This window comes from Globicephala melas, chromosome 17 (assembly GCF_963455315.2).
Source record: "Globicephala melas chromosome 17, mGloMel1.2, whole genome shotgun sequence".
Lineage (NCBI taxonomy): Eukaryota > Metazoa > Chordata > Mammalia > Artiodactyla > Delphinidae > Globicephala > Globicephala melas.
In genome coordinates, this window is record NC_083330.1 from 27,007,903 (window position 1) to 27,034,016 (window position 26,114).

Below are 26,114 nucleotides of genomic sequence, written 5' to 3' on the forward strand. Positions count from 1 at the left end.
CCCCATCTCTGCATGTAGGTCTCCTGAGGGCGTCTGTTCTTCTATCATAAAGGACTGGGTTAAGGGAGCAGCTGCTTCGGGGGCTCTGGCTCACTCAGGCTTGGGGGAGGGAGGGGTACGGAGTACCGGGTGAGCCTGCGGCAGCAGAGGCCGGCATGACGTTGTACCAGCCTGAGGCGCGCCGTGTGTTCCCCCAGGGAAGTTGTCCCTGGATCACGGGACCCTGGCAGTGGTGGGCTGCACAGACTCCCGGGAGGGGAGGTGTGGATCGTGACCTGTGTTCGCACACAGGCTTCTTGGTGGCGGCAGCAGCAGCCTTAGCATCTATCTCATGCCCGTCTCTGGAGACCGTGCTGATAGTCGCGGCTCGCGCCCGTCTCTGGAGCTCCTTTAAGTAGCGCTCTTAATCCCCTCTCCTCGCGCACCAGGAAACAAAGGGGCAAGAAAAAATCTCTTGCCTCTTTGGCAAATCCAGACGTTTTCACAGACTCCCTCCCGGCTAACGGTGGCGCACTAGCACCCTTCAGGCTGTGTTCATGCAGCCAACCCCAGTCCCCTCCCTGGGATCTGACTGAAGCTGAAGCCCGAGCCTCAGTTCCCAGCCCCACCCACCCCGGCGGGTGAGCAGACAAGCCTCTCGGGCTGGTGAGTGCCGGTTGGCACCGATCCTCTGTGCGGGAATCTCTCCGCTTTGCCCTCTGCACCCCAGTTGCTGCACTCTCCTCAGCGGCTCCGAAGCTTCCCCCCTCCGCCACCCGCAGTCTCCGCTCGCAAAGGAGCTTCTGGTGTGTGGAAACCTTTCCTCCTTCACGGCTCCCTCCCACTGGTGTGGGTCCCATCCCTATCCTTTGTCTCTGTTTTTTCTTTTGTCTTTTGCCCTACCCAGGTACGTGGGGAGTTGCTTGCCTTTTGGGAAGTCTGAGGTCTTCTGCCAGCGTTCAGTAGGTGTTCTGTAGGAGTTGTTCCACATGTAGATGTATTTCTGATGTATTTGTGGGGAGGAAGGTGATCTCCGTGTCTTACTCTTCCGCCATCTTGAAGCTCCCCTCAAGTAATTAGATTTTGACTAGTACAATGATATCCATGAATATTATTCTTGAAAATGATAGTAGTTTACAAATGATCTAATGGTGGGTATAATATTATTTAACCCCTTACTTAAATAGAGATTCATGAAAATAGGTATGAAACAAACTGAAAATGAAGTGCAGCTATATAATTTGATACCTCATGATTCTTCTTTTATATATTTCAGTTAACATGAGTAGATGATTTAGCAATAATATAATCAGGATACTTAGAGTAAAGAATCCTATTTCTGTCATTGCTTAATATTAATCCAAGCCTAAAAGCAATTCTTGAGGTTGAATTGTAATTTATTCCCTTATACATAGAAAGTGGCATTTCTTATTTTTAAATAAAATATGTCACTGATTAAAATAATCATTTAACAGCTTGATCAGATTTTTTTCTTAGGGTTATAAATATACAGTGTTTATCAATATGCTATGATGAAATCTTAACTGAATATAAATGTGATGTTATAAATATTTTTGTCTATGGATTTTCATGACTCAATAAAATATACTTTCTTGATAATCCACAATTTTGTGCAAAGGATTTCCAAAGAAAGATAAAAGTAGCTTTAAATATTTTTTTCCTAAGTGAACAATTCTTACAAGTTCACATAGAAATAGAAAGTGCTATTTTAGAAAAGTCAGGCATAGTGTTTTCTATTTTTTCTCCTTAGAAAGTATAATGAAACTAAGATCATCTTTATTTTGGCTCATAGATTAAACATGAAATTTATTTTTAACAGAAAGGTCAATATTGTTTAGTTTTGCTTGTTAAAGTAATACATGTTCCTGGCAAAACATTTGGAGACACCCAAGATATAAAGAAGAAAATAAAAAATCATCATAACCCATAGAAATCACTGTCCACATTTAGTGTATATTGTTTTAGACATTTATCATAAGCCCACTTTTTATTGGGATATTCATATTTTATTTAATGGTTTTTAAAATGTCTTTGATTTATGTAAACATATTCATGCATGTAGTAGAGATTTAAGCTTTATGTGTTCTTTTTTTCTATCTTTGTTGTCATGTTCTATTTCCATTGAATGTTCCTTTCCACTGCAAAGACATTCTATTTCCACTGCACCTACTGCCCCAACACCTAATTCCCACTTCCCTATTTCCAATAAAAATAGAATAAAATATTTTAAAATATAATTTTATATGTATTTATTAATGAATTATGCAGTGAGGTTATTTTCAGTAACTTAGAATTTTAGGTTGAAAATATTTCAGGATTTCTTGTGATCATAAATTTATGTTTATTTTCTTTTGTAAGAAGAAGTGCCAATATAATTAGTTTCAAAAATCTTCAGTGTTATCTGTAAATGAAGTAATTTACCATCAGCATTTGCATTTTCCTTCAAATTAGAATAGAAATTCAAATCAATGACATTTATTATTTTTCTATTGAATAACATTGAACACATTACAAATATTCATATCATCACTGACATTTTTTAAAAACATCAACAAAATTTAATGTGCACATGGGATCCTGAGGTAATGGAGAATATTTGTATGAGGATTAATTATTTTATTTAAATGAGTTCTCTTTCCTTTTTGAGACTGATAGTGAAATAAAAACCATATCTTTGGTAAAATTTTCTAGAATGAGAAATATTAAGGGTGAAATGTTTAGAAATTTAATATAACTGTGAGGAAGCTACTTCATATATCTTTTCCCAGGGATATAAGTTTAAGTAAACTAATTTTAATTTATAGATCATGTGTTAAAGTGTTCTTGCTTTTAGATAAGGGTGTAATTCTCGATATGATCATATATTAATTTTGAAGTTGATTTATTAAACAATTTTAGAGGAAATGTATTTTTTTTAAAGTCTTAACTATATTCATTTTATTTAACTTTTTGTTTTGCTGCACATAGGTTAATTATTTATCAATTAAAATATTGCTCTTGTGCCTTGATAGTAATTATTGAAAAAAATATACTGTTTACAAATTCAGCAAGTTGTTAGAAATGTGTTTGAACTTGTCATGTGCATCTAGAGTAAGTCCTATATCAGGATGCTTTTAAATTAACTTGAAATAAGAATAATATTTATGGATCATTTTTATTTGAAAATGTTTCTATTGTAAGATTGACTTATTAAGGACTTCTTTAAAAAGTACTAACATGTATTTGGAATGAGGCTTGTCTAAAAAAGCTTTTATATAGTTCTCACAAGTTGATTGAACATCAGGTTTGCATTTACTATTTCAAACAGCAATGTTACTTTGCTTTGAAATGTGGAAAGATAAAAGTAGAGTTTTGTCTTTTAACATATAGCCATCTGAAATATAGCTTCATTCACTCACTCATTCATTTTAATAAACATTAACAGAACCACTTACTTGTGTTTTAAGTTCTAGGTATCTAAGCACTTGCAGACCAGAACGGGGAATGACAGACACATTAAAAAAAAAAAAAAAAGAAAAAAGAAAGAAAAGAAACAAAAAGAATTAATGAAAATTGCTTTGACATAGATATTTAAATCTTATCTATATTTGAAATGTTCAGTTATTCTTAATTAACAGAGAGTAGCAACTCAGAAATTTAAATATTTAAAAGTTTGGGGGTTTCCCTGGTGGCACAGTGGTTGAGAGTCCGCCTGCCGATGCAGGGGACACGGGTTCGTGCCCCAGTCCGGGAGGATCCCACATGCTGCGGAGCGACTAGGCCCATGAGCCATGGCCGCTGAGCCTGCGCGTCCAGAGCCTGTGCTCTGCAAAGGGAGAGGCCGCAACAGTGAGAGGCCTGCGTACCGGAAAAAAAAAAAAAAAAAAAAAATTGTCAGTAATCTTTATAAAGTTTGGTGAAATATGGTTTTAGAAAATATTACTTTGAAAAAAATGGTCACATTACAATTATTGAGATTTTCTTCTGGTTTTGTTTATAATCAATACACATGGGGCCTAATATCTAATGTGTAAATACATTTCCATTAAACAATTAACTTAGTACAACCTTGCTGAAGACAGAATAATGGCCCCCCAAAGAGGTCCACTTCCTAACCCCCAACACCTGTGAATAGCTTACCTTACATGGCAAAGAGACTTTACTGATGAGATTAAATTAAGGATATTGAAATAGAAAGAATCCTGGGTTATCTAGTTGGGGCTTGATGCAATCATAGGGTCTTTATAAGAGGGAAGCAAAAAGATCAAGGGCAGAAGAAGATGGGATGAAGAAATAGAGGTTGGAGTGATATGCTTTGAAAACAGAGGAAGGGGCTCCAGCCAAGGAATATGGGCAGCCTTCAGGGCAGGAAAAGGCAAGCAAATGAATTCTTGGGAGCTTCCGGAAGGAATGCAGCACCGCATATATCTTAATTTTACCCCCATAAGTCTCATTTTGGACTTCCAACCTCCAGAACTGTAGAGAATAAATTTGCATTGTTTAAGTCACTAAGCTTGTGGTAATTTGTTACAGCAGCAATGGGAAACAAATACAAATTTACACAGTAATAACACTGTCAAAAGGCTTCTATTTTGGTAATTTAATTAGAATCCTAAATTCATTCACCAGATGAATCACAGCAGAGACGCTTATCTAGTAGAGCGGAATATGAAACCTTTTTATTACTTCCAGGGAAACATAGGTAGGTAGCTGCTAACTCTACCCATCACGCTAAGTCTTCACAGGAAACAAAGCAGCCCAAAAGCAGGTGCTGGTGGAACCTAGGCCAGAGCCATTGCATTTATTGATTGTCATAGTTTGTTTTTAATTGAGTCTCCAGATACCACTGGAATTCTAGGGAACAGCATAACAATAAAACATTTGAATGTGAATACTTCAGATGCCTCCTCAACTGTTACACGTTCAAAAAAGAGCCTTTCCTGGTAAATAATCTGAGTGGTGCTGTTTGTATATCAATCGCAGACAAGCAGAGAGCTAAACCCTGTACTGCTTCTCCTGTTTTCTGGGAGTATTCAGTGTTCGAGAGACCAATACTCTTTTTTACAAGGTGAGGGGAAAAACTGTAATAGCTTCTATGCCATTATTTTTGAAACTCTAGAGTTCATTAAAACTCTCTCTGGCTTTCTTCACTGCCATCTTTCTCCCTTCTTATGACTTATTCAAGGCAGATTTCAGTTGAGGTAAACAGTTTGATTTGAAGGTTTTTGTATCTGGATTTAGATGCAGTAAGAAGTGTTAAATGTTCAGAATTTTAAGTGTACAGAATGGCACAGACTCAGCTATTAAGATGGAAGACATTTGCTGTTAACGCTCTGGGGCTGCTGTTGCGACTTCAGCTTGGTACTGTTTGTCATTCTGAAGTAGGCAGGCATTATGATGCCTGTAGTATAAATCAGACTTTACAGAGTGCTTGGCCCCCAAGCACTTTGAACATTCTAATCCACCTCTCAGTTAACAGAACATTTTTTGATTTTTACAAGGTAAAGTTTCCCTTTTTTATTTAACCTTGCCAATGCATTATTAATCTCTATTAGTTTTCAGGTATTCTATACCAAACAACAAAACATTTTTAGCCTACGTGTTTTCTTGTGGATAAAATGAGGTTATAAATTTTGACTTTTTCTTTCAACAAATAATGTGAAAGCTAAGAGGACCTAGGAGACATTTCATTTTTTATAAAACTCAAGGTAAGCCTGAGTTTTCCTTTCCTAATAATCATCTCCTCCTTGGATTCTGTGTCTTAATTTTAATTTTTTTAAACACTTAGCTCATGGAGTTACATACCTGAAAAAATGATGTATGAAACACATGGCTGAAAACTACATTTGCTTTGGAACTAATGGGCAGAATTGTTTCAGTGCAGTGTAGCACATTTAAAAAACCAATCCAAGGAAATCTTATTATAGTTCTGTCATTTACTAAAGTTCACTTCCCTAATGTCAGTTTCCATTAAAGCAGTCTACATAAAATTATGTTTGTAAAATTATGCCCAGGTGGTACTGCTTTTAGGCAAAGCATTTTACTCATGTTCTCTGCTCTCACATGATGTCATTAGCAGCAGAGGTTTCATTTCCTAAGGAATAATGAGAACTAACATTTATTAATTACTATATGCTAGAGCATGTGCTAAGTGCATTACATGCCTTATCCAAGTTAATGCTCACACTGACTGTATGATATAGTTTTGGCTAGTATCCCACCGTATAGCTAGAAAGTTGCTTGCAGGGCAATAGTCTTGAATCAACCTCTCTGACATCAAAGTCCATGCTCTTAAATACTCTGCCAGTAATTGCAAATTCAAACATGTATAAGAACATAGATTTATGAAGTTGCCCAGTATAATGTAATATGGGATGATGGAGACTTTAGCAAATTGATTACAATTTAAATGCATTTACATTTAAACTACATACTGGGCAACCGGTGCATATTTGTGGATTGTATTCAGCTTTTGTCCTCTGTTTTAAGCTCTGCACAAAGACATGTTGCTTTCAAAAGCATCTACTTATATGCATAATTATTCCTTTATTAATTTCAGTTTTATCAGGGAATATAAAAATTCCTGTGAATAGAGTATGAACAGAACTATGTTGCCCAATTACCCTTTCATGACAAAGACCTGTGCTTTTGCCTAGTCATGTGGCCTATCTGGTCTCAGGATGGAAGAGGGAGCTTCTTATCTGAGCCTGGGGCAGATACTGAAATCAGAGGGATGTTCAGATTCAAAAGTCAAGGCAAAAGTTGAGCTCTGAGGAGGGCACATATATTGAAGGGACTAGAAGAACATATTAAGATCTAGCCTATAGCATTGATTGTCTTATGGCCACAGATATGAGACTGATAGCAGCTAGTAAAGGCAACTGAGGTAATACTTCTAAACCAGTCCTGTAGGTGATTGACCCAGCCATGGTGTAGGGCAGATATGGGCCATTTTTGAGGGATGAGGGGTGAACTGTATGTAAATTTTGCACATAAAGATTTAAAGATAGACAAAGTATTTAAATTATCTAAGAGAAAGCTGTGAAAAAACTCTGTAGGTACCATTAGTTTCTTTAGGTGTGGAAATCCACTTCAGGGATTTTCATTGCCCAGTTTTCAACTAACAAAGAAAGGTAGGAAAACATTTGCTATTTGTTTGATTATTTAAGAAGGAAATATATTTTTCTGACTTAACACAGTCTTTCTGGATGAATTTAATTAAATTATCCCCTCTCAAATATCTCTAATAACTCCTCATTTTAGTTATAGCAGACATCCTTAATTTGATAAGTTATTTTAGTTCTCTGGTCTTTAATTTCCATGAAACTGGGAATATGACTTATAAACTCTCTTCACTGGATATGCCAATAAAATATGAAACTTGAAAATCACTGAGACTGTGCTTGATCAGATCCCCGTCAGCTCTAAAATTCAACAGGTCAATAGTCAGTTATGACAAGACCCTTCATTACTTGGTAACCCTTTCTACTATAATGCACTTAATACACTTTTTCCCCTATTCTATTTCATTCTTTTAAAAAACAAATTTCATTTAATCCTTGACTCAGTGGTTGCTTGTGGGAACGGCTTACTTACCATTAGGGGGCACTTGAAAACATATGAGGGAATTTTCTGTTTTCTCCATAACTAAAGGAATAGAGGGGACCTATTTAGTAGCCAGAGGTCAGGGATGCTGTTAAACATCCTACAGTAGGTGGGAAAATACTCTCATGTAAAAGGTCATTATCACTTTTATGAGAAATATTGTAATGGGTCATGTCCTTGAAGTTTCAAGATCACTGCAGTAGAACTAATTCCTTTTCTGATTAAGACTTCCTTGGTTTGCTCACGCTCTCTCTGCCTCTGAGCATTTCTCTTGGTTACCCTGTCCAAAACCTGATTGTTTTTTTAAGGCTCAGCTCAGATCTCATCTCTTTTATGAAGTCACTTGTAAACCTCTCACTTTAAGCTCAGAGATCTTTCTACTTTTTGATGGCCCTTGTGTAATCTTTCTCTTGAACACAAGTTTGAATAATCTCCAAAGGCATAGGCAACTTGAGAAAAATGTCACTCCCTTACCCACTTCTACTTTCCACATCAGTTTAGCAAAGAGCCTTGTAAATGGTCAAGAGATCTGGGTTTGTTTTGTTTTGTTTTATTTATATTGATGCTCCTATAGAGAATTAGACAATAAATAATGAAATGATAATGACATTTTCACCAGCAAAAGCATCACTGTGTTAAACATGTTACCTAAGATGAAGAGCTTGAGAGCTCACCTTACGTTGTTCATTTGTATTAATTTATTGCAGGAATTAAATTAAATTAAATCTGTTTTTTAATACCCTTTTCTGTTGGTTTTGTCTTGAATACATGACTTAAATTTCAATATATAGACTACATAATAGTAATAAAGATTTTTTTTTCCAGAAATAAAGGTAGCTTTCACGGCTTCTCTTAAAAAAATAAAAAAAGTATATAATCTACTAACTACCAGTTGACTAAAACAGGATCAAGTGCATTGGCCCAATAAACTCAATAAAGGAATCAACACTATCCTTCAGCCTGATGATCTTGACTTTAACAAGCAAGACGTGCTGTTTCCTGCCACATGTTGGTAGTGAAAGTAGCTACTGCTAACATCGTTTCCAGGACTTATGTCTGGAAACTACGTGCTCTTTCAGATTTTCAACTCATTTCAAAAAGATTAACATATCCTTTGAGTTTGTAGTTTGAAAGACGACTTTGACATTAAAGTTTTAATAAGAGAATAGAATTGTTTCTTTGAATATACTAATCTATTTTGGAAGGATATTATTCAAACCATAAATAATGATGAGACTCTTCATTCTAAATTTTTTAGTTTAATAATCTACATGTGTTCTTATTACTTTTTATTGAGATATAATTGGCATATAACATTATGTTAGTTTCAGGTGTACATCCTAATGTTTTGATATTTGTGTATATTGGGAGGTGACCAGCACAGTAAGTCTAGTTAACATCCATCACCATACATAGTTACCAAATTTTTTTCTTGTGATGAGAATTTTTAGAGCTGCTCTCTTAGCATCTTTCAAATATAAAATATGGTATTATTAATTATAGTCATAATACTGTACATTACATACTTCATGAGTTATTTATTTTATACAAGGAAGTTTGTACTTTTTAACCCCTTTCACCTATTTTGCTCACCCCGGGCAACCACCAATCTGTTCTCTGTATCCATGAGCTTGGTTTTTAGTTTTTGTTTGTTTTTGTTTTTTTAGATACCACATATAAGTGAGATCATACAGTATTTGTCTTTCTCTGTCTGACTTATTTCACTTAGGATAATGCCCTTAAGGTCCATCTATGTTGTCTCAAATGGCAAGACTTCCTTCCTTTTTATAACTATATAAATTTCCCTTGTGTGTGTACATATGCATGTGTGTGTGTGTGTGTGTGTGTGTGTGTGTGTGTGTACTGCATTTTATTTATCCATTTATCCATAGATGGACACTTAGGTTGCTTCCATATCTCAGCTATTGTAAATAGTGCTGCAATGAACATAGGAGTGCATATATATTTTAGAATTAATGTTTTTGTTTCCTTCAAATAAATACTAAGAAGTTGAATTGCTGGATCATATAGTAGTTCTGTCTTTAATTTTTTGAGGAACCTCCGTACTGTTTTCCATAGTGGCTGCACCAATTTACACTCCTCCCAACAGTGAATGAGGGTTTCTTTTTCTTCACATCATCACCAACACTTATTATTTCTAGTCTTTTTCATAATAGCCATTCTAACAGGTTTGAGGTGACATCTCATTGTGGTTTTGATTTGCATCTCTCTGATGATTAGTCATACATGTTTTCATTCTTAATGAATAATGGTCATAAGCTAGAAAAACAGTGCAAATGAATTGTAGACTTTTGCTTGATGTGAAGGAAGCAAGATGATTCTATTCCATTTAGGACCTAAAAGAAAAGGAAAACAGTTCAGTTAACTATACCACCACCTCTTTTATTCCTAATTTGGATCTCAGTGTTTTAGGTAAGAGACTGTTGTATATATGTTTACCTTTCTTAAGGCATTTTCATGGCATTGGTTTTTTCACATTTTTAAGTGGCTACACAAATAGTTGAGTAGCTGAATTAACACTTCTGGAATTCTGAGTATATTAGTAAGTGTTATCTATTTATGTACATCTAGGTGCTTATTATTCCTTCTTTTCAGTTAGAGTGTGCATTTCCAGGATTTAGGGAATCTAGTTATATTTCTTCTTGAGACCCTGGGTTGTACACTCACTTTGAAAATCAATTTGGCAATATGAAGTCACATGGGGGTAATGATGAAGGTGGGTTGGTGGTGAAAATAAATGGGGAGAAAACCTCCCTTACCTTTTGCTTATTTTACTAAATAACATTTGGGAATATAATATTAGGTAAATATATTCAAATTTATTCTGGATTAGAAAGTGCTAGGTAAGTGGAAAGTAAGAGGTGGCACTTCTGGCCATTTCCTTTTGATATAATATTGCCATTTTAAATAAATCTTTTGCACAAACATGTGCATATTACCTCTTACCCAGGAACATCAAAACTGAATACTTAAGTTTATATAATCAGGAAACATTTCAACTACCATGGGCCTAAGAGTCTAAGACATGTTGAAATAAATAAAATACCAGTGCTCTCTAAAAGCATTAAAGAACCTCTTGCATTCAGTGTTTGCTGGAATTTGTCCTTTTTGGCATTGAAAGGAGATTATGGGCAATTATACGGTCAAAGCTTCTGGTTCTCAAATATAATCTTCAAAGGAATGCTGGTGCAGACATAGAATAATTTTAACAGACTTTGAAACATCTGGAAGCAGGGAAGAAAACTTACATAGCAACAGGAATTTTGTGAGTATTTTTTGCTTTCCTCTGTCTCTCTCTAGGAGATATACACATGATGCTTCAATGTTTGAATAGAAAATAGAGAATTGTTCTCTTACACAAAAATATTGGTAACATTTTTTTCTTAAATAATATTAAGATACATTTCAAACTTTATTTTATTCTCTATTTCAAATCCTGTAGGCTTCCTCCAACACATTCTCTTTTTTTTAAACAGCTTTCTTGGGACATAATCACGTATTATTCAATTCACTTACTTAAAACGTACAATTCATTGTTTTGCTGAGTATTTCACAGAGTTGTGCATTTATCACTACAGTCAAATTTAGGACATTTTCATTACCCCCAAAAGAAATCCTGCACTCCTTAGTCTTCATCCCCAAACCATCCCCACCCTTCTATACATTTTTATCCCAGGCAACCACAGATCTATAATCTGTCTTTATAGAGTTGCCTTTTCTGGACTTTTCATGCAAATGGAATCGTACAATATGTTGTCCTTTGTGACTGGCTTCTTTCACTTAGCATAATATTTTTAAAGTTCATCCATGTTGTAGCCTATATTAGTTCACTGTATGCTTTTACCACATTTTGTTTACCCATTCATCTACTGATGACCATCTGGGTTACTTCCATTTCTCGGTTATTGTGAATAATGCTGCTGTGAATATGAGTGTGCAAATGTCTATTTGAGACCCTGTTTTCAATTCTTTTGTATATATACACAGAATTCTGGTCATAAGGTAATTCTATTTTTAATTTTTGAGGACCACCATACTGCTTTCTAAAGCAGTTATACCAATTTCAAATCCCACCAGCAGTGCACAAGGGTTCCCTTTGATCACTTTTAAATTGGGTTATTTATCTGTTTATTATTAAGTTGTGATATATGAAAACCATATTTCCAACACATTCCTAAATAAAACCACTACATGGATTAATATAGTATTTGTTATAGCTAAGGGTATAAGCTCTAGTTCTAGAATCAGAGTACAAACTCTGGCCTTGGATGAGCTATGTCATCTCTCTATCTCCCCTTTTCCTGTTCTGTGAAATGGAGATAATAATAGCACATAATCATAGGTTTGATTTGAGGGTGAAATCAGGCACTTAATGGCACACAAAACAATGACTGACAAATGATAAGTACTAATATTGCTAGTTATTACAATTATAATAATGTTATTCTTTCAGACATGAGCATCAGATTGTTTTGACAACTTGATCTCTGTGGTGTATTTATACATCTTTGTGTACATTTTCAGTGAGTGGTAAATCCTTTAGTGGTTTCTGTTCTTGTTGTTGTGCATAGCTGGTGGTGGGAAGACGCACCCCTGCACAGCTTGCTGCCTTCCTCATCATGGCTACTAGTTCCAGAGTTTCAAAAGAATACAAAAGACAAGAACAGAGTTGTTTTTTTGTTTTTTATAATTTCTATTATAGTAAATTTCAAGCATGCAAAATTAGAGATAATGATTGAAGTAACCCTATATACCTATCACCCAGATTCAACAATGATCAACAGTGGCAAACAGTGTTAGAATAAATAATGTGCAGACATAAAGAAAATATCCTGACTCAAGACTGAACAGGTTTAGTTTCCCATGTATTTTTTATGTACCTCTTATTGTATTAAAATTTCCTGTATCTCTATCACAAAGAAATGTGTTTGCTGATGTTGTTCTGTCTTTGGGCAGAAGGTGGGAGAAAACAAACTTTCTGAATGCAGAGTCAATTTTTACTGGAAAATGAAATGTTAAATTATAAGTTTTTAAAATTGTTTCACTTTGAAAAGCTGATTCTCTTAATAAAACATGTTGATCTTTCATCATCATGATAACAATAATAATATTACCTATAAATATTGATCACATACTATGAACCAGGCTCAACATCATCTCAATTCTCACAGCAACCCTATTAAAGACTACTATAATTATACAGATGAATAAATTGAGGCTTATTCCTAGTTATAAATTGTCCAAGGCAAGTGACAAGACTAGAACATAAATAGAGGGCTGTCTCTAGAGATTACTTCTAAGCATTATAATGTATCTAAAAACATTTTACAATCTTTAGCCTAATAATCTAGGAATAGGAAGGCTATGAAATATTACTTTATTTAAAAATAAAGTTTTTTATGTATTTATCATTTTAATTATACCTGCAATGATATAAATCTAAAAAACTATATATATATAGGCTAGGCCAGCTGCTGCACTAATAGATCCAAATATTAAGATCCCACATGCCGCGGAGCGGCTGGGCCCGTGAACCATGGCCGCTGAGCCTGTGAGCCGCAACAGGAGAGACCACAACAGTGAGAGGCCCACGTACCGCAAAAAAAAACACAAAAAAACAAAAAAAAAAGATTCCAAAAAATGACTAAAATATTTTGTACATTTTTATTCATAGTAATAATAAAGGTATAGCTCATATTGATCAACTGCTTACTGTGTACTAGGCTGATCATCTCATTTAATCTTCACGATAGCTCTATGAGTTAGATGACCAATATTGTCTCCTTATAGAGGTGGATTTTGAGTCTTAGGTTATATATCTTACCTGAGGGCACAAAGATAGGATGTGGCAGGACCAAGATATGGATGTGCTTCTGACTACCATGGTGCTTTTCAAAGCACTTGTAGCCATCTAGGAATAAGAATGTCATATAGGTAGGGCTGCTAGATAAAATATCGGACACTCATGCTGTACTGGGGACATGTTTGTACTAAAAACGTATTTAGCGTTTACCTGAAATTTAAATCTAACTGGATGTCTTATATTTTCATTTGTTAATTCTAGCAACTCTACATACAGGATTATAATTTAAGAGAAACAGAGAAACTGTTGATCTTGCATTACACTTTCCTATTAATGTTTAGAATAACATTACCATTGAATACTTAGCACTGTGGTGTAATTAACTATAGACATCCTCACATGGGGAAAGTAGTGGGATAAATCTGTCTTCATTATATTATGGGAGAAAAATGTGTGCTTAACTTCCCCGAAGGAGATGACTAGGGTTAGAAGCCAGGTGCACTCATCACTAGATCATCTATAATGTTGCATAAACTAACTTTAATATGAAATATCTTAATATTTAACATTAAATGTATATCAGGGCATATTTTTATATTGTTATTGAGTTCCCTTTACTCATGTGTGATATGCATTATTTTATTCATTATATATTAAAAATTATTTGAATATTACACTAGGTACTCTAAGATATATAAGTGAAAATTAACATTATCTCTGATTCTTTACAATGTGAATAATTTATTATCCAAACTGGACACTATTGAGAAATAAAAGGATGCCCTTAATAATTATTCCAGGACAACAGGTGAAAATTGGACAGTCCTGAGAAACTGGGACAAATAATCACTTTGTTGGGCCAGCTTTTTTTAAGATTTGGGATCATAGACTCTTAGAGGAGGAAAGCAATCACAGACTTAATTTACTGTAATATTATATTAAAGTGAGAAATCTGAGGGCCAGAGAAAAAAACAATATTTTCTATAGATTAATGATTCTTATTCAAGTTGATGGCATTTTTAAATGAGTGATTAATATGACAATTTTGCCATCCATTCACTGCACTACATGGGACATAGGATCATTATATTCTAAAACAATATTAACATCAGCTAAGACTCTAAAGGCCAGAATTAAATCTTTCATATTAATAACGGATATCTGTATTAATTCCTTTAGAACACAAATTCACTTCTTCTAACCCTATTAAGTATGTGTTATGTGAAGTTTATTTTATATATATATATTTTCATCTTATAGTCCAGACTATATTTTTTATATCCTAATGACTCTATGTTGTAGAACAAATAGCATGTCTCTCTTTGACAGACCATAGAGCTGAACCAAGAAATGGCCAAGCCGCAGAAGCTCCATTAATACGGTCTCTGGTAAACATAAGGGCAGAACACATCTTTGGTGTTTCTAGAGATAGCTAAATATGAATTTCACTTGAAATTACTATATTATTCTTTGAGTGTCTACCATATGCCAGACACAGGTTATTAATTGGTAAACAAGAAAATACTCTCTGAAAATTTACCCCCTGATTAACATATATTTAAGCTTTCTCCTTTGTCTACAATAATGTAAAGGGAAAGACAGTATTAAGTGATGTTAAGAATCTGCACCCTAGAACAAGACTACCTGGTTTCAATTCCTGACCCTGTTAACCTACTACAGTGATATTATGTTAACTTTTTGAGCACTTTATAGATTAAGCAAAAAAAAATGATTTAATAAGAGCCACTGCCTGTGTTTGATTAAAGTGTGTTTATTTTACCATTGTCCTCTTCTTAATGCTTAAAGAAAATATTCCCCAAGTATTTAAGTTGGAATTTTAAAGTGTATATTAGAACAGAGCAGGAGAATACAGTTATTTTCTGCTTGACAGCTTATGATATACATACAAAATGAGAAAGGAAATAAACTCTAGGATGAATATTATTTCAGTAAGTTATAGCTTTTTTACTGAAAGTGGGAGATTTTTTTTTCGAAAACAACACCCAAGATCAATAAATGTTCTTATTCTAGGTTTAGAAACTAAGATAATATTTTTTTTCAAAAATTTCTTGAAAATGAAATAAACATATGGATGGGAATTTGACATTAACCAGAACAGACTTTTTTTTCAAAAAATGTATCTTGTTTTCAGAATGAGCAAGTCAAATATTTTATGCTTGACTTTTTCCGATGCTCCTGTCATTGAGGATACTTACTCCAGCACCCGTGCTTTCCACTGCCATTCCTGAACTGCAGAACATTATTAGAAAAAAATAGAACAGCTTGCTGATGGGGTCCACTACCTACGAAGCTTCAGGTTAACTCTCAACTGGTATTTCACAGTCTCTTTTCTTTCTTTCGTTCTTTCCTTTTTTCATTTTCAACAACTTAATTTTGTTGCCCTTTCAGTGGCTTTTCCAATATTTCACTATTCCCATCAGTTTCACCACACTTTTTCTATTCCCTCTCTCTCTAAACCAGGTGATCTCAAGCTCCTTAACTTAAATGGGGATTGTTGAACTCTCTTCACTTTTTTCCTGGTTCTGTTCTTTAGAACAAGCAGTTCAGTTCAACAGTTTCCACCATCTGTCTGCAAATTACTGTGGCAAGCACAGTCCTCACCATTATGAGGATTAAATGAGATGATCCATGTAAAGCACTTAGCATAATGCCAGGCACATAATAATGATAACTATTATTTCTCTTTTACCCTATTAAAGAGTGGGCAAAGATTCAGCTACGGATTATTTTTTTAAAAACTTTTCCTTCAGTTGAAATACTTGCCTTTGAAAACAAGGTATTTTTACAACTGTTGGTAATTGCCATATGTCATCTAATATCCAAAAATAACTGCATAAAATAGTGGTTAGGGGGCAAGAGCCAGACTCCCTGGGCTCAAATCCCCTCTTTGTCACAAGCTATGGGACGAATATCCAGGTACTTAAACTTGCCTGTTTCCTCATTGGTTAAGATGGGTTATAAGAGAGTCTATGGCCAGTGTAATAAAGAGAAGGAAGAACATTAATATATGTAAAGTGCTTATAAGTACCTGCATGTGCTAAACACTCAAAAATGTTAGCTATGACTAGTTTCACGGTATTCAACATTCATTATTTCAGCAAATATATTGAATCTTTAATCACTGTGATTTATTTTAGAACACAAGGCAATTTAAAATATATTCCTTCTAAGGAGGAACAAATATTAACGAAATAAATACAAAAATACAAATAAAACTACAAACTATATTAAGAGCTAGGAAAGAAAACATCCAGTGGACTGAGGGAATCTGATTGACTATGGAAAATGGAGAAAGTGTGCGATACTAAGGATGAGTAGGTGCTTTACTTGAATTTTATTTTATTTTGTTTTGATAGAGGTAATGTTTTATTTTCTGAATATAATAAAATCTAAAGCATTATCTATGTTGTTTATCTGAATGTTCACTTAGAGTCTTCTCACATGGATCCTAGATTGTCCTTTATTAAGGAAAGCAGGACATTTTTGGTCTAGAGAGATTTTACTGTGGGTTTTGTTTATATCACAAGTGAATTGCAGATCCCAAAGTCTTTTACATTGTAAGATGATATTAGTAGTTGGGATACTAAGGTCCCAGTTTTACTCTTTTAATAACCTTCTAATTATAGATTTATTTTCCTTTAATTTCAGCCTTTATATTAATGATAAAAGTAATCTGCAATCGCTCTGAAATAACTTTTAGGCTAAAAGCAATTAAGTAGATATCTTCTGGGCTCCTTAGAGAGAAAATAGATTAGACATGCAGGAAAAACTTTGTCATTAAGGGCCCAGGTAACTGCAGTCCTCTAATAGTACAAGGAATTGGGCTTAAGTAGTGGCATATAGTATAAGGTAAAAACATTTTGATCCAAAATTCCAAGTTGCGTTCATAATTGGTGAACTTACCAAGAGGTTATGAAAGCAAAACCGTACAGACTTTGGAGGATTAGGTGGCAAGTTCACTAAAAGGAAAGGCAGGAAGAGGAATCAAAAAGAAAGAATGAAACAGAGAAGAAGTAAAAGGGTTAACAAAGGTCTTGCTAAAGAAATATTTACTAGAATTCCTTTCTCACTGCTATTTTATAATACTAATTATATGTATTACTAATTATATAAATACTAAGTAAGTAATTATGTACTGAAAGTTTTCTAGTTCTTCAAAATCCATTATCAAAATTAGAAGTCTCCAGCAAGACTGTCATGTTAAGACCAAGAGAAAGTCCTGTGAATTTAAAAAAAATTAGGTATTTTAAATATTTTCAGATATTTTCAATATTTTTTAAGTTATCCATTTCTCAGTTATTGTTATACCTTGTGTAACATTTTCATTAATTTAAAGATTATAAATGAATATTATGTTTATTTATTTAGAAATATTACAGTTTTTGGGGGGAAAGTAGGTGTTATTCTAACTGGACACTATATGTTTGCAGAAGAAGGAAAAAAAAATCCCTCTTCTTACCAGACACAGCTATACTGATATCCAAATAATATGTTTAGAAATGTTTTTGGATGAGCAGCTTAATTTATTGGATATTCTAAGATCTTTCACTGTAAGTTTTGCATATGAAAAAGGAGAATTTATCTCACTTTGTCTCATTTTTTCATGATTCTCTGGAATGTATTCCTTGTAGAAAGCCTTATATTTAAAGTTGTCAAACACAGTTGATCTTCAATTAGAACATGCATAAAAGTGCAAATTGTTGTAATGTCTATCTTATGCTCTACTCAAAATGAAGGAGAAATGCATAAGGTTTTATTTGAATTGAATAGACAGTCTTCATTTTACAAATGATTTGCATATAGAATGAGTGTTATTATAGGGAGTTACTAATGTAATCAAGAAGATCAGTTTCTTGTTCTCTGTTTTAAGTCATGATCCAAATCTTTCATCAAGTATGTAGCTTAGAGTTTCCTGATTGGAATGTATTATTATTTCTAATCTTATTTTTCTTTGTATGTCTTATATGTCAGTGGGGTTTTCTACCTATTGAAAATCTAATTTTTGTATGCTAGATTTTTTATTATATTTAATGTAGTCTCAAATCCTTTTAAGTAAAGAAATCTTAATATGAATTTATAAAATAATGTAATTAAACATAGCTTCTGGTATGTTAAAAAAAATGGTTTCACCATGTTCCTCCCTTTTTGTCCCCTATGAGATTTATTTTCTCATAATCTCATAATAACATTTTACCACTTTGTAAATTTTCTTGAAAATTATATTCAACTCTGTTGATATAATTCTACATCAATGGTTATTCTTTGTAGTAAAGAAACATTAACAATATTTTTGCTGTTTTCATTCACTTTTGGTCTATTCTTGATGGTCCTCCTTCTATTTTAGTCATAATACATTAATGTGAATTTCCCAGGAGAAAGTTTGCTGAAAATAGCCTCTCTTATCATATATGACTGTGACTTAGAAAGTTTATTTATGTCTGTGTTTCAAATGGCTAAATGTCCTTGGTTTCTATAATGGCAGGAGAAGGGCAGCAAATGAAGATGTAGACCAAATGTAACAGACTGATGCAAAACATAGTTAGATCTTGTATCAGTCTATTATTCCTATGTTTTTGTACTTTTCACTATGATTTTATAGCATCCAAGGTAAATGATTTTGAGTATAGTTGATGTGCAGACTTTTTAAGATTCAACTACCAACATTTACATTATCATTAAAAATGTAATAAAGTTCAGGTGCCATTTTATCACTACAAGTGAAGTGTCTGAATATCTGAAAAGAAGTAACTTTAGTTTCTTTGAATTTTTATGGCTTGCTGGTGTTTATACTTTATTTTCCCTCAAAATAATAAAAAATGTTGTCCTGGGAGAGACCTTAGAGGTCCATACTGAAACCCAATTATGTGGCCTAGGAAATCTGGAATAAGAGAGGTGATTGTAGTGCTTCTGTGTTCTGGTTTCCATCCCAGTACTATACTGGTTCTCATCTCTGGATGTATATGGTGATCATCTGAAGCTCTTTAAACAAGATTAGACCTATACCCTAGAAACACTGAAATCCAAGATTCAGAATGGGTCCTAGGCATTCCTAATTTTTAAATCTATAGGTGATTGTGATGCACTGTAAGACTGAAAACATTTATTTCATACATTTAATTTTCCAGAAAGAATACAGGACTCAAGTGATTTCTTACTAGCAGAATTGAAATTATAATTAGGCTACTTGATACTACCTTCACTATAAAATACTGTCTCTGTTTTTAAAGAATGGAAGTATTCTATTTGGAGACACATTTTCAGTTTAACCATAAACTTGGTAAACAGTTTCCTTGCCTGGATCCACCAGCCCGCTCTGCAATTCTAACTGAATTGTTAAATTCCTCTGTGTCCTAGAGGCACTGTGTCCTTATGTGCAGACCATATCTAGAAGTGAAAACTGATATTCTTGTATAGTTAACAAAAATAAATTACTGAGTTGCCATGGCAATATTACTTAGCCTTTTAATTATGTGTATCTTTGTGTGTGAATATAGAATTTTTATGTGTAATTTTTTTAGGAAATGCACTGATTCTCTGTTATCAACACACTTCTTTCTCATTTATTCATTTATTCATTCATTCACAAAATATTAAACGTTTAACACATCTGTTACTCTCGGATACCAACATCAGTCATCAGACTTTTTCAATGCCAACAAAACTACATGATTAAGGGTCATTTAAAGATGAATTAAAGGTTATAGACATCTTTGTATCATACAAATGTACTGCTTATTTGGCACTTTGAGATTTCTTACATAGTAATCACCCTTTGGCAGTGAAAGATATTCTGTTCTTCATATATCTGCTAACTTTTTATTCACTCAATATTTATTGAGCATTCATTATGTACCAAATACAACCTAGGAACTGGGAATACAAGATGAGCAAAATTATACCTCATTCTGGTCCTCATTATACATAAGAGCTACTGGTTAAGACAGACATGAAATATAACAAATAAATGTAGAATTCAACCTGTGATAAGTGCAGTAGCCCAAGGAGCTAAGCTAGTCTGTGGTAGGAGTCAGGTTGGATGAAGGATCAAAGGAAGGCAAGGCTTCCCTGGGATGGTGGCACTTAAGTAATCTTCAGATGATAAGGAGGCATTAAACAGGCAAATATGGGATCGAACCCGTGTCCCCTGCATTAGCAGGTGGATTCTTAACCACTGCGCCACCAGGGAAGCCCCTAATATTGTTTATTCTTGGACCAAGTTACAGAAAAATGAATTCTTGTGAATGCATACCCTAGGAAAACACTGCTTTCTTAGATGTTTTATATAATTTCTTGCTATAGAGCAATAAGCCACCAACCAACCAATCAGTGTTTAATCTTTTTCCTTCCCTTTCTTCCTTTTCTTCTTTCAAAGAAATATTTGAATATTTATAGAATGTCTACACTGTGCCTGGCTGAATGCTAGGCAATGAGTACATGGCAGTGAAAGAGGAAGAGGAAACAAAATGAATTTGAGGAGGCTTTTGAGACAGCATAGGAACAGCTGTAATATGTGCACCAATTAGGAAAGGAAAAAGAATATTTTTAGAAACATTCCTGGAGAGTAGTTTCCATTTCTTGGTGTTCCAAAAATATGAACTGAAAAATTCTATTCTTCCAGATTCTTTATGCCCAAAGCTCCAAAAACCATTTTGACAAGGTAGGGTAGAAATTAGAAAGTCCAAATTAGAATACACAGTATTCAGTAGAAGGAAGAAGAATGCTGGGAACAACCTCTTGTAAAGCCTGGACTATTTTCTTTTGATAGTGACACTACTTTTCTTTTGGGTTGCAACAAAATTCAAGGGGTAGAAATAGTATCACAAAATCAGAAGTATTTTGTGTCCTTTTTCTTGTGTGACATGCTTTCCCAGGTGAATTGAGTTTGTCATGTTCCTCATTGCTGGGACCATAGCCATCTTTCTTTCTTACTCTCACTGCATGGTATGAGATTGCTACCTTCAGATACCTAGTTGGGAAGGGGGAATGGGTTCCCTCTATGCTAGATTCCCCACACATGTATCATGATATCTCAGGGGAAAAGAAATAGGCAAGACAAAAGGCCCAGCCCAGAGACACACTTCATGTTGATATGTATCTTGCTCAACTATCCTCAACTATCTTTTCTCCATGAACTCCATTCTGCTTTAGCAAACTCACTCTTTGTCATCACTTCTGGTTTTGCTTCCATTGTTCTCCTGGAACTCACTGTCTCTCCAGTCTTTTCAACTCCTTTATCCAGTTCTGCACCTGTAGCACCATCCTTCCTACCTTCCTTAATCTAATAGACTTACTTGTCTAGTCCTATACAGAGATGCCTATCAAAATTGATAATTCAAATTATGATCTTAACTTTTACATGTTCTTCAACATCTTCTTGTCTGATTTTGCTAAACAGCAATTCAAAACTTTTCCCTCCAGCTAATTATCAAACTCGATGTCCTATCCTGACTCCAGTGGAAACTTGATCAGCCTAACGGTGGGATCCAATTGCAGGATCAGTTGTTAGGAAGCAAGATTTGTGTGTGTGTGTTGGGGGGGGTGTGGTGCTTGGAGAGTAACATCAGCAGTTGACAACTTGAGGTGAGAGGTAAATCTGGGTTTGGTTGCTTCCATTGCAGCACGTGTGCAGTCTCACTTGAGGCAGTGAAACTGGGAAGTAAAGCATATCTCTCTCTCTCTCTCTCTCTCTATCTATCTACCTATCTATCTATCTTTCAAAGTATAAAGAAATTCAGGATAACAGTATATATTTTTTTACTTATCTTTGGCTGAAAATCTCTCCAAATATCTTCCTGAACTGAGATCCAGGGCCATTTTACTAATTTTGAAGGCCCATTTACTAAGATAAAAAACAAAGAGGAATTTCACCTTGGTTATTCAAAATGGAAAAGAGCAACTGGGTATGTGGGAGAAGACTGAGTGTTAAAAGCACATTAACAGGATGGTACGTACCACTGTTTGCCTCAGCAGTTAGAATAGGCTGTCAACCAGAAGTCCAGACTTTGCCTCAGCACCCCCATCCTTTCTCCTCACTCTCTCCAGTCTTTTTTGTATAAAGAAGCTGATAGTGTAGTGTTCTTGTTGTACTTTATTTAAGAATGGCTCTCAAATTTAGACTTCCACAGAAGCACCTGGGGAACTGGGTAAAATGATGATTTCTGGACTGCATCCTACAGATTTAGATTCTGAGCTGGCCCAGTAGTCTACGTTTTAATTAAACATTCTGTGTTTCTCTATTGCTACTGCTCCAAAAATCACATTTTGAGAAAACATTGACCTACATAATGATGTCCAAACACATTTACATGAAACAAAAGACCTTTTGAAGTCCATTCTTTATTATCATTTTCTGCTATCTGCCCTTAAATATTTTGTGCTTATGTATATTACTTGTCTTCTCATGTTCTCTCTCCACTCTGTATGTACGTATACATATGTGTATATATACATATATGAACAGACGTAGAAAATCGTTCCAGATACTTCGCTCATATTGAAATTATTTTAAAAATGAAGATTTCTGTAGAACATATAAACTCTTAAATTATTATTTATACTTTCCTTTAAAAAACATATTATTATTTCTCAAAGCTAATATTAAACTAAAAAGACATTCAGGTGGCCAGATGGTCATTGATCATAAGAGCTTTTCCACATTCGTAAAATTTCCATCACTTCTAAGGAGTCCCGCATGTATTTTGGCTTCATTCTAACATGGGCTGTGAAAAATTGGTTTCAGTTCAGATTTAGAGTTTAAATGATTTACTTCCTTTTGTCTTATTTAGAATACAGCTAGTCAGAAATGGCTCATGGTTAAACAAAATCTTAAACACAGAGCTCTTGTTCTAAATGGATTTAGTCAGCCTTAATCCAATTAAAGATTTCTCTCTTTCTTTGACCCTTTGTCAATGTCTTTGCTTATTGCTTCCAGAAGTTAAGTTAGAAATTTTGCTATAATATCTCTATCAATTTCAACCTTTTTTTATTTGCTCACAATACATGCTCACATGTGCACAGACACGCATAGAAACACACAATGTATTCATGAGATGAATTCAGAAAGATAAAATATATAAGTGGGAAGTTACCTGCTATCATTACCATAGGACCTTCTACTTTAAATCTCCTAACTTATCTAAAAAACTAGAAGTTAAATACGAAGGAAATTAAGTGTTGGTTATGTCTACTAAAACGTTACAATTTATAATTCATAAACCACTTTTAAGGTAGAACAAATACTATTTTAAGGGAGAAATTGCCTATTGATCAATTTTTCTTCTCTTATATATTTTTTTGTGTTTATTTTCACATGAAAGATTTATGGGGGTTTCTTTTCTGTTTGTTGTAACAAAATTTATGGCCACTTTTTCTTATCCAAAGAAATCCAAGAAAAGGGAAACAAAAACAAAACCCCTTTTGATAAGAAACGCAGAGTGCCTGAGTGAGAGGTGTAAGGAAGAGGCAAGAAGAATCATATTCTATGGTTTAATGCTCCGGGCTTACAAAAGCGTGGTGTTGGAATGGTAATTGGATTTCTGAGCATTGCTTTTGAGAATAGACTGCTTAAATCATTGAAAAGGAAATCATTGCAGAAAAAAAGCAGTGAAGAATTGCACAGGCTGTTTGAGTACTTACAAAATGAGAATAACATAAGGAACAATGAAGAATTGGTTTAGTGCTGTTGAGATTTGACATCTTTAAAAACCTGATATTTTAGCTGTAGTTTTGATATTTATTCTATTGTTGAATATAGTTCCAATGTATTTTGGACCAATATATAAATGAGAAGTGAAATAAATGAGACCTTTTAAATGTTTTTAAAGAAAAAAACAACATTTTTTCCTCCAAAGGCTACCTTATACTTCTGCATGAAAAATAGATGTGGACAAGTATACATCTCTATTTTTAGTTTGTTTCACATGTTTACCGCTGAGGCAGTTTAATTGCTTTTCTTAAAATGTTAGGAGATTCTTAGGTCCCCGAACTTTCATGTTAATAGAGTGGCTGGCACAGAGGAAGCATTTCCCATTTATTTTAATGTGTGTCGGGGGTGGGGTGGGGCTTAGATGATGGAGGTGGAGGAAAATCTAGATATCAGCCTCTTAAAATCTCCAATTAAATTTCCCATCAGCAATTTTAAGTAAGACATGACATTTACTAGGCAAATCGAGTTTAAGACATGTCCCCTAGCCCCCTTTTCAACAATACTCACTATCCTTGTATGGATAGCATGGACATGGGCAAAACTCTTACCTTCAGGTAACTTAAGTGTATGACTCCCACCCCAGATTTTAACATTTCGCTGCAAAATAAGCAGGAGGAAATGACAAAAGGCAAAGCACAGATTTCTGCAGAGAGTCTGTTGTGCCATTTTTCATGGAGATTGTACAGTGCAGATTTTCACGTCTCCTTGTTAGATTTGCCACAGTAGGGACATTTGTTTAGTGCATACTCTGTGCTAGACGGTCTGCTAGTTACCTCAGTTCTATATTTACTGTGCTCTCCCCAACAGCCTTTTCCTTCTTTTACAGTGAGAGAATGGAAAACCCAGATAGTGATGAAACTTTCTCAGGGATGCCATAGCTTAGATTTCATTCCACTTTTACCTGCCTCAAAAGCCCTTCTTTCCCTCTATCATGCTATCATATATATTAAGCATTAGTTATATTTGAAGACAGTTTTGTCTTTGGGGAATATTCACTGCTTTTTGGAGATCCTTTTTATATCTATACTCTGTTGTGAAGTTCAAGTGCAGATGTACTTTTCTTTTTGTTCAAAGTGAGGAAGGAAAGTCACTAACAAAGTGGTAATGCAGAGACTAGAAGAACATTCTTATTCTCCACCTGAGACCCAGCTTTATAGAGACAGTAAGAACCACTGTGAGAAAACCAGTGAGCGTCAGTGGCTTCCTCTAGTGTAAAATTTGAAATTATTTCATGAAATGATTTTCAGGGAGGAAATTTTAGAAATTAGGAGTTTCATGTTTTATCTGTGAACGATCAGTTCAGGTCAGGGTTTAAGTGCATAAATAACCAGAATTAGAGAGTTACCCATTTGAACCAAACATTCAAAATACACTTTTCTCTTTTTCCTAAGTAGTATGTTTGGGCTTTTTTATTTATCAAAAAATATTCTCAGGGTGTAAAATCAAGATAACTTTGTAAAAATCATGTAAAATAATTAATTATGTAAAAAGCTATTTTATAAAATCATACAGCATAAGACACAAATTTACTTTTTTTTTTTTTTTTTTTTTTTTTGCGGTACATGGGCCTCTCACTGTTGTGGCCTCTCCCGTCGCGGAGCACAGGCTCTGGACGCACAGGCTCAGCGTCCATGGCTCACGGGCCCCCAGCCACACCGCGGCATGTGGGATCTTCCCGGACCAGGGCACGAACCCGTGTCCCCTGCATCGGCAGGTGGACTCTCAACCACTGTGCCGCCAGGGAAGCCCTGTACTTTTTAAAATAAAATTATGAATAACTGTTTTGAATTTTTTAATATTGTAAGCATTATTTATTATAAAATTTCCTTACTGGATAGATTCAGACTATGTAAATAAAACATATATAAATTACTTACTTTCAAAGCAGATTAGTGATCAAGGAAATATTCCTCTAGCATGTTTCTTTTAATTTATTTATTTTTTATTTTTGGCTGTGTTGGGTCTTCGTTGCTGCACGCA

At 34.5% G+C, this 26,114-nt stretch overlaps 1 protein-coding gene across 5 annotated transcripts in view; it reads left to right on the forward strand.

The window, feature by feature from the left end:
* Positions 1-26,114, forward strand: part of RALYL (RALY RNA binding protein like) — an 822,798-nt gene that overhangs the window by 195,779 nt on the left and 600,905 nt on the right. The window lies entirely within an intron of this gene.